Raw genomic sequence first — 9,850 nt, 5'->3', positions numbered from 1 at the left:
TATGACCAACCTAGACAGTATATTAAAAAGCAGAGACATTACTTTGTCAACAAAGTTCCATCTAGTCAAGGCTCTGGTTTTTCCAGTAGTCATGTATGGATGTGAGAGTTGGACTATAAACAAAGCTGAGCACTGAAGCATTGATGCTTTTGAACTGTGGTGTTGGAGAAGACTCTTGAGAGTCCCTTGGACTCCAAGGAGATCCAACCAGTCCATCCTAAAGGAGATCAGTCCTGGGTATTAATTGGAAGGACTGATGTTGATGCTGAAACTCCAATACTTTGGCCACCTGATGCGAAGAGCTGACTCATTTGAAAAGACCCTGATGCTGGGAAAGATTGAGGGCAGGAGGAGAAGGGGACGACAGAGGATGAGATGGTTGGATAGCAACACCGACTCAGTGGACATGGGTTTAGGTAGACTCTGGGAGTTGGTGATGGACAGGGAGGCCTGGCGTGCTGCGATTCATGGGGTTGCAGAGTCGGACACTACTGAGTGACTGAACTGAACTGAACTCTTGTCCAATTTTCTGTTCTGATACAGATTTTTTTAATTTCTTTAAGAAATTTAAGAAATTTTAAATATTCTTTGTCATACATGGAAGTTTTCTCTTTTGGCTAATTGTTGGGCTATATTATATATCTATATGTTCTAATATTAAATTGCACTCCTAAAATAATAATCCTTTGCTTATGTTGTAGTATTATTTTTGTCTTGCTGAATTTGATCTGCTGGTATTTTATTTAGGATTTTTGCCTCTATGTTCTTAACTGACATTAAAATTAAGTTTTCTCTGTGTTTTGTACATGTATTAATTATATTTTGTGGGCAGGATAACTTTAGCTTTATAAAATGAATAGTGCTTAGTTTCTTCTTTTCCTCTATGCTGGAAACTACTTTTAGAGGATGGAAATTATCTGTCCCTTGTAAATTATAAAGGAGTTGTTCATGAAGCTACCTGGACACAATGAAATCATTGGAGGAAATGTTTTTAAACAGCACATTCCCACCCCCCCATGTTTTCTACATCTTTGCGATTCTAATTTGCTAAGTTTCTTAGGAAATAATCCATTTTATTGAGATTTTCAAATTCATTAACAATATCAAGATTTCTTGAAATTTAGTACATATACTATACAATTCATCCATTTAACATGGTTTTAGTATGTTCACGGAGCTGTATATTCACAGCCATCACCAGAATCATCACCAAAAAGTTTAGGACAATTTCAAAATCCCCAAACGAAACTCCATAGCAATTAGCAGTCACTCTCCATGTCCCCTTTATTCCCCCTAGTTCCTAGGCAACTACTAATCTGCTTTTTGTCACCATAGATTTGCCTACTCTGGACTTTTCTTATATTAATAAATGGAATCATATGATATGTAGTCTTTTGTGACTGGATTCTCACAGTTAAGGTAATGTTTACAAGACTCACTCTGTTTTAATATGGACTAGTACATCAGTCTTTCTTTAACTTTTGTAAAATTAGTAGACTTTTATTTTTAGAGCAGTTTTACTTTTACAGAAAGTGAGCAGATAGTACAGAGTTCCCATATACTCCTCTCTTCTTACTCCTCTGACCATAGTTTTCTCCACTAACATCTTGAATTGGTGTGGTTCATTTGTTAACTAAAGTTCATAGTTTACATGAAGGTTCACTCTGTGTGTTGTGCAGTTAGTTCTGTGGGTTTTCACAAATGCATAAAGCAAAGTCGCTCAGTCGTGTCGGACTCTTTGTGACCTCATGGACTGTAGCCTACCAGACTCCTCCAACCATGGAATTTTTCAGGCAAGAGTACTGGAATGGGTTGCCATTTCCTTCTCCAGGGGATCTTCCCAACCCAGGGATCGAACCCAGTTCTTCGGCATTGCAGGCAGACATTTTACCATCTGAGCCACTACTGTATCCACAATTATAGTATCATATGGAAGTTTTGATGAGTAGTTGGAGCACAGAGGATTTTTGGTACAGTGCTTCTCTCCCCCAGAACCCCTGGCAACCACTTTTTTTTTTTTTTTTACTGTTTCCATGGTTTTATCTTTTCCACAATGTCATGTAGTTGGAATCACACAGTATGCAGTCTTTTCAGATTGTTTTTTCTTACTTAGTAATATGCATTTAAGTTTCCTCCATGTATTTTCATGCCTTTGATAGCTCATTTCTCTTTTAGGACTAAATAGTAAAAGATGCTTGCTCCTTGGAAAAAACGCTATGAAAAACCTAGTCAACATACTAAAAAGCAGAGACATTACTTTGCCAACAAAGGTCCATCTAGTCAAAGCTATGGTTTTTTCAGTTGTCATGTATGGATGTGAGAGTTGGACCATAAAGAAAGCTGAGCACTGAAGAATTGAGCTTTTGAACTGTGCTTTTTGAGAAGACTTGAGAGTCTCTTGGACTGCAAGGAGATCCAACCAGTCCATCCTAAAGGAGATCAATCCTGGGTGTTCACTGGAAGAACTGATGTTGAACCTGAAGCTCTCATAACTTTGGTCACTTGATGCGAAGAATTGATTCATTGGAAAAGACCCTGTTGTTGGGAAAGATTGAAGGCAGGAGAAGAAGGGGATGACAGAGGATGAGATGTATGGATGGCATCACCGACTTGATAGACATGAGTTTGAGTAAATTCCAGGAATTTGTGATGGACAGGGAAGCCTGGTATGCTGCGGTCCATGGGATTGCAAAGAATCAGACACAACTGAGTGACTGAACTGAATATTCATTTGTCTGGATAGACCACAGTTTATTTATCCACACACTAACTGAAGGACATCTTGTTTCCAAGTTTTGGCAATTATGAATAAAGCTGCTGTAAACATCTGTGTGGAGGTTTTTGTGTGGACATGTTTTCAACAGGTTTGGGTAAATACCAAGGAGCATAATTGCTGGATCATATAGTAAGTATATGCTTGCTTTTATAAGAAAATGCCAAATTCTCCTCCAAATTGGCTGTTCCATATTGTATTCCCACCAGTGATGAATGGGAGTTCAAGTTGCTCTACATACTTCCTGACATTTGCTGTTCTCAGTTGTTTAAGTTTTAGCCATCCTAATAGTGCATAGTCAAAGCTATGGTTTTTCCAGTCGTCGTGTATGCATGTGAGAGTTGGACCATGAAGAAGGCTGAGTGCTGAAGAATTGATCCTTTTGAACTGTGGTGCTGGAGAAGACTCTTGAGAGTCCCTTGGAATGCAAGGAGATCCAACCAGTCAATCCTAAAGGAAATCAACCCTGAATATTCATTGGAAGGACTGATGCTGAAGCTGAAGCTCCAATACTTTGGCCACTTGATGCAAAGAACCAACTCATTGTAAAGACCCTGATGCTGGGAAGTATGGAGGGCAGTAGGAGAAGGGGATGACAGAGGATGAGATGGTTGGATGGCATCACTGACTAAGCAAATATGAGTTTGAGCAAACTCTGGGAGATAGTGGAGGACAGAGGAGCCAGGCATGCTGTAGTCCATGGAGTCACAAAGAGTCAGGCACGAATTAGTGAATAACAACAACAGATAGTGCATAGTAATATTTCATTATTGTTTTAATATGTAATTCCTTAATTATACATGATATGGAGCATCTTTTCATATACTTATTTGCCATCTATATGTCTTTTTTTGGTAAAGTGTTCAGATTCTTTGCCCATCCTTAAGTTGGATTCTTTTCTTTTTGTGGAGTTCTAAGTAATCTGTATATTTAAGGTACAAGTCTTTTAACCAAGCTATATTGCAAATATTCCTCCTAGTCTGTGATTTCTCTTTTCATTCTTCTGACAATGTCCTTCACAAAATAATTTTTAAGAATAAAGTATATTTTTGCAGCTAAATAATATTTCATTGAATGGCTATTCCAGATTTTCTTTATTCATTCACTAGTTGGTAGACACTTGAGCTGTCCCCTTTTGGCTATTATAAATAGTGCTACTATGAATATTTGTGTAAAAAATTTTGTTGGACATGCATTTTCATTTCTCTTGGATAGATAGCTAGGAGTGGAATTGCTGGATCGTATGGCTACTCTATATTTAACTTTTTGAGGAACTGCCAAATTGTTTTCCATAGAAACTGCCTGGCTTCTCCAAAGCAACTGTACGATTTTACATTCCCACTGGCAATGTGGGGGTGGGGGTGGGGGTTCCATTTTGTCCCATATCCTCACTGACACTTGCTATTGTCAGTCTTTTTGAATGTAGCCATTGTAGTGGATATGAAGCAGTATCTCTTTGTGTTTTGATTTGCATTTCCCCAATGACTCTATGTTGAACATATTTTCATATGCTTATTGACCACTTGCATACCTTCTTTTCCTCCTCACTTTTGCATACCTTCTTTTCCTCCTCACTTTTTATATTCTCTTCCATGAGAATTTCACTGATTTCACTAACACTTTCATATAGATAATTTTCGAATATTAACTTCCATATCTGACCTTTCTTCTGAGATTTTCTCAGAGATTGGTGTCCTGATTGCATTTCAGAATTAGTATATCCCAACTGAAACTCATCTGCTTTCTTCCCAAGCTATATTCTTTCTGTGTTCCTAATTCTGTTAATTATACTATTATTTTTCTAATCGCCTGAACTTGAAACAGGGCATCATATCTGAATGTAAGAGAAATGGGATAGGAAAGAGTCAATTCGTTACCAAGTTCTTCTGTTACTTTTGTAATATTTTGCATCTCTTTTATCTTTTTCTCTCCTTCTTGATCTCTAACCTCTTTTGAACTTTCTCAGTCTCTTATTCTCCTGGTTCTCTTATCTTTTATTATTTTATCTCAGGTTATTCTTTTACCTTAAGTGACCATTTAATTTCTATCTTAAATGTTATTTTTACCTTAAATGAACTGCCCCTTTCTTGACTATCTTCTGTGATCATCGTAAATCTGTCTTGGTTATTTTTATGTAATTCCAAAGTGTGACCTGTAATGTACACACATAATTCCCAAATATATGTTCCTAGTTCTGAAATATCCTGAGAACTTCAGATGCATATATCCAACTATATGTATGACATCTCTATTTCATGGACTTCTCAAACTTAGTACAGTCATCATTTGGTATCTGTAGGGAATTGGCTCCAGGACCCCTGCAGATACCAAAATGTGAGGATGCTGAAGTCCCTTATATCAAATGACATAGTATTTGCACATCTTCCTGTGTACTTTAAATAAGCTCTAGATTAGTTACAATATCTAATACAGTGTAAATGCTATGGAAATGCTTGTAAGTATAATGTAAATTCTATGTAAATAGTTATCAAAGCATGGAAAATTCAAGTTTTGCTTTGTGGAAGTTTCTGATTTTTTTTTTTTTTGAAATATTGTTAATCTGCACTTGGTTAAATCTGCAGATGTGGAACCTGTGGATATGGAGGGCCGACTGTGTGGTTAGACTGAACTAGTCTCCTCCCAGCTGATCCCAAACTTGCTACACCTTCAGTCAATAGCAACACCACTCAGCTGGGGCTCATGGAACAGAATCCTGGCCATCATTCCTTTTCTTTCCCTCTCTGCAAGAACCAAACATTCACCAAATCTATTCTATCATGTGCTTTGCTAAGTCACTTCCACTGTGTCCGACTCTTCATGACGCTATGGACCATAGCCCACCAGGCTCCTCTGTCCATGGGATTCTCCAGACAAGAATACTAGAGTGGGTTGCTGTGCCCTGCTCTAGGGCATCTTCCCGACTCGGGGATTGAACCTGCATCTTTTAGGTCTCCTGCATTGGCAGACGAGCTCCTTACCACTAGTGCCACCTGGGAATCATAAAATTCCCCTGAACCTGCTGTTTGCATCCACAGGCTACTTCTTCATTTGAGTTTTTATCACCTCTCATTTAGATGATTTCAGTGACTTTAAATCTTGTCTTCCTGTCTCTGATCTCTCACCGGGGCCCCACAACCCTCTCTACACAGTTCACCAACACAAAGTTCTTTCCAAACTGAAAATTTAGTCATGGCCATTTCATTACCATGGGAGCTTCCCTGGTACTTCAATTGGTAAAGAATCTGCCTGCAATGCAGGAGACCCCAGTGTTCAGTTACTTGGTCGGGAAGATCCCCTGGAGAAGGGACAGGCTACCCACTCCAATATTCTTGGGCTTCCCTGGTGGCTCAGCTGGTAAAGAATCTGCCTGCAATACAGGAGACCTGAGTTTGATCCCTGGATTGGGAAGATCCCCTGGAGAAGGGAAAGGCTACCCACTCTAGTATTCTGGCTTGGAGAATTCCATGGACTGTATAGTCCATGGGATAGCAAAGAAATGGATATGACTAAGCCACTTTCACTTTTCACTTTCATTTCATTACAGAAAACAAACAAAAACAAGAACACCAATACTAACAACAAAATTAAAACATGAAAATATTTAGAGTCTCCCTGGTAGCCTGTCACTTTTCTAAAGCATGTAGTTCAAGGTCTTCAACCTAGCATGTGCTTCCTGCCTACTTCTTTAAGTGTCATTTGTCAATGCATCCTGTCCCCATCTTACCTCAGGCTCCAGCAAGATTCTTCTGGGACGTTAAACAAGTTACCATGGCTCAGATTATTCTTCCTGCCTTGTCTCCTTTCATCCTTCAAAATCCTTGTCCTGGTGTCCCCTCTTCTGGAGAGCATTTTCTAAGGCTTCCAACTCTGGAATTCTTCTGTACTTCACACAATGTCATGTTGCAACTCCTTTGTTTATACGTCTGTCTTCCCTATTAGACTGTTCAGTTCAGTTCAGTCACTCAGTTGTCTCCAATTCTTTGCGACTCCCATGGACTGCAGCACTCCAGGCTTCCCTGTCCATCACTAATTCCCGAAGCATGCTCAAACTGTCAATCAAGTCAGTGATGCCATACAACCATCTCATCCTTCATCGTCCCCTTCTACTGCTGCCTTCAATCTCTATCATCATCAGGGTCTTTTCAAATGAGATAGTTCTCCCAATCTTCAGTACTCATTTTTACTTGAGAGTGAGATTACTGGCTTGATTGCTCTCTCCCTCTTTTGACTCTCCTTTTTCTCCACCAGATAACCTCTATCTCCTCCCTCCCCCTTCTCTTCTCTACCCAACTCTGTGAATCTCTTTGTGTATTCCGGCTGTGGAGAACACTTAGGGAACTGATTACTGGCTAGATCTGTCTCTCTCTTTTTGATTCCCCCTTTTATCCTCCTGGCCTCCTCTGTCTCCTTCCTCCCTCTTCTCTTCTCTGTGTAACTCCTTGAACATCTCTGAGGGATCCAGACTGTGGAGAGCACATAGGGAAGTGATTACTGGCTAGCTTGTTCTCTCCCCTTTTGATCCCCCCTCTTCTCCTCCTGGTCACCACTATCTCCCTCCTCCCTCTTCTCTTCTCCATGTAATTCTGTGTACCTCTCTGGGTGACCCTCACTGTGGAGAAACTTTTCATCATTAACTAGATGTTTTATCATCAGTGCTGTATAGATGGAGAAGCCTTGAGGCTACTATAAGAATAAGACTGAAAACCAGAGGCAGGAGGCTTAACTCCAAATCCTGAGAACACCAGAGAACTTCTGGCTCCAGGGAACATTAATTGATAGGAGCTCATCAAAAGCCTCCATATCTACACTGAAACTAAGCACCACCCAAGGGCCAATGAGTTCCAGAGCAAGACATACCATGCAAACTCTCCAGCAACACAGGAACATAGCCCTGAGCTTCAATACACAGACTGACCAAAGTCACACCAAACCCACTGACATCTCAAAACTCACTACTGGACACTTCATTGCACTTCAGAGAGACGAAATCCAGCTCCACCCACCAGAACACTGACACAAGCTTCCCTAACTAGGAAACCTTGACAAGCCACCTGTCCAACCCCACCCACAGCAAGGAACCTCCACAATAAAGAGGAATCACAAACTGCCAGAATACAGAAAGGCCACCCCAAACACAGCAACATAAACAAGATCAAAAGGCAGAGAAATACCCAGCAAGTAAAGGAACAGGATACATGCCCACCAAACCAAACAAAAGAGGAGGAGATAGGGAATCTACCTGATAAAAAATTTGGAATAATGATAGTGAAAATGATCCAAAATCTTGAAAACAAAATGAAGTTACAGATAAATAGCCTGGAGACAAGGATTCAGAAGATGCAAGAAAGGTTTAACAAGGACCTAGAAGAAATAAAAAAGAGTCAATATATGATAAATAATGCAATAAATGAGGTCAAAAACACTCTGGAGAGAACCAACAGTAGAAAAATGGAGGCAGAAGATAGGATAAGTGAGGTAGAAGATAGAATGTTAGAAATAAATGAAGCAAAGAGGAAAAAAGAAAAAATAATTAAAAGAATTGAGGGCAACCTCAGAGACCTCTGGAACAATGTTAAATGCCCCAACATTTGAATCATAGGAGTCCCAGAAGAAGAAGACAAAAAGAAAGACCATGAGAAAATACTTGAGGAGTTAACAGTTGAAAACTTCCCTAACATGGGGAAGGAAATAGTCACCCAAGTCTAAGAAACCCAGAGAGTCCCAAACAGGATAAATCCAAGACAAAACACCCCAAGACACATATCAATCAAATTAACAAAGACCAAACACAAAGAATAAATATTAAAAACAGCAAGGGAAAAAACAACGTATAACACACAAGGGGATTCCCATAAGGATAACAGCTGATCTTTCAATAGAAACTCTTCAGGCCAGAAGGGAATGGCAGTGATGAAAGAGAAAAACCTACAGCCCAGATTGCTGTACCCAGCAAGGATCTCATTCAGATATGAAGGAGAAATCAAAAGCTTTACAGACAAGCAAAAGCTGAGAGAATTCACCACCACCAAACCAGCTCTCCAACAAATGCTGAGGGATCTTCTCTAGACAGGAAACAGAGAAAGGGTGAATAAACTTGAACCCAAAAAAACAAAGTAAATGGCAATGGGATCATACTTATCAAAAATTACCTTAAATGCAAATGGGTTGAATGCCCCAACCAAAAGACAAACACTGGCTGAATGGATACAAAAACAGGACCCCTATATATGTTGTCTACAAGAGACCCACCTCAAAAAAAGGGACACACACAGACTGAAAGTGAAGGGCTGGAAAAAGATATTCCATGCAAATAGAGACCAAAAGAAAGCAGGAGAAGCAATACTCATATCAGATAAAATAGAATTTAAAATAAAGCCTGTGAAAAGAGACAAAGAAGGACACTACATAATGATCAAAGGATCAATCCAAGAAGAAGATATAACAATTATAAATATATATGCACCCAACAAAGGAGCACCGCAATATGTAAGGCAAATGCTAACAAGCATGAAAGGGGAAATTAACAATAACACAATAGTAGTAGGAGACTTTAATACCCAACTCATACCTATGGATAAATCAACTAAACATAAAATTAACAAAGAAACAAACTTTAAATGATACAATAGACCCGTTAGACCTAATTGACATTTCACCCCAAAACAATGAATTTCACCTTTTTCTCAATCACCTTTTTCTCAAGTGCACACGGAACCTTTTCCAGGATAGATCACATCCTGGGCCATAAATCTAGTCTTGGTAAATTCAAAAAATTGAAATCATTCCAAGCATCTTTTCTGACCACAATGCAGTAAGATTAGATGTCAATTACAGGAGAAAACGGAGAAGGCAATGGCAAGCTACTCCAGTACTCTTGCCTAAAAAAATCCCACGGATGGAGGAGCCTGGTAGGCTGCAGTCCGTGGGGTGGCTACGAGTCAGACCTGACTGAGCAACTTCACTTTCACTTTCACGCATTGGAGAAGGAAATTGCATCGCACTCCAGTTTCTTGCCTGGAGAATTCCAGGGACGGGGGAGCCTGGTGGGCTGCAGTCTATGGGGTTGCACAGAGTCAG

The sequence above is a fragment of the Cervus canadensis genome, chromosome X (genome assembly GCF_019320065.1).
Source record: "Cervus canadensis isolate Bull #8, Minnesota chromosome X, ASM1932006v1, whole genome shotgun sequence".
NCBI lineage: Eukaryota > Metazoa > Chordata > Mammalia > Artiodactyla > Cervidae > Cervus > Cervus canadensis.
This window is presented reverse-complemented; position numbering follows the sequence as displayed.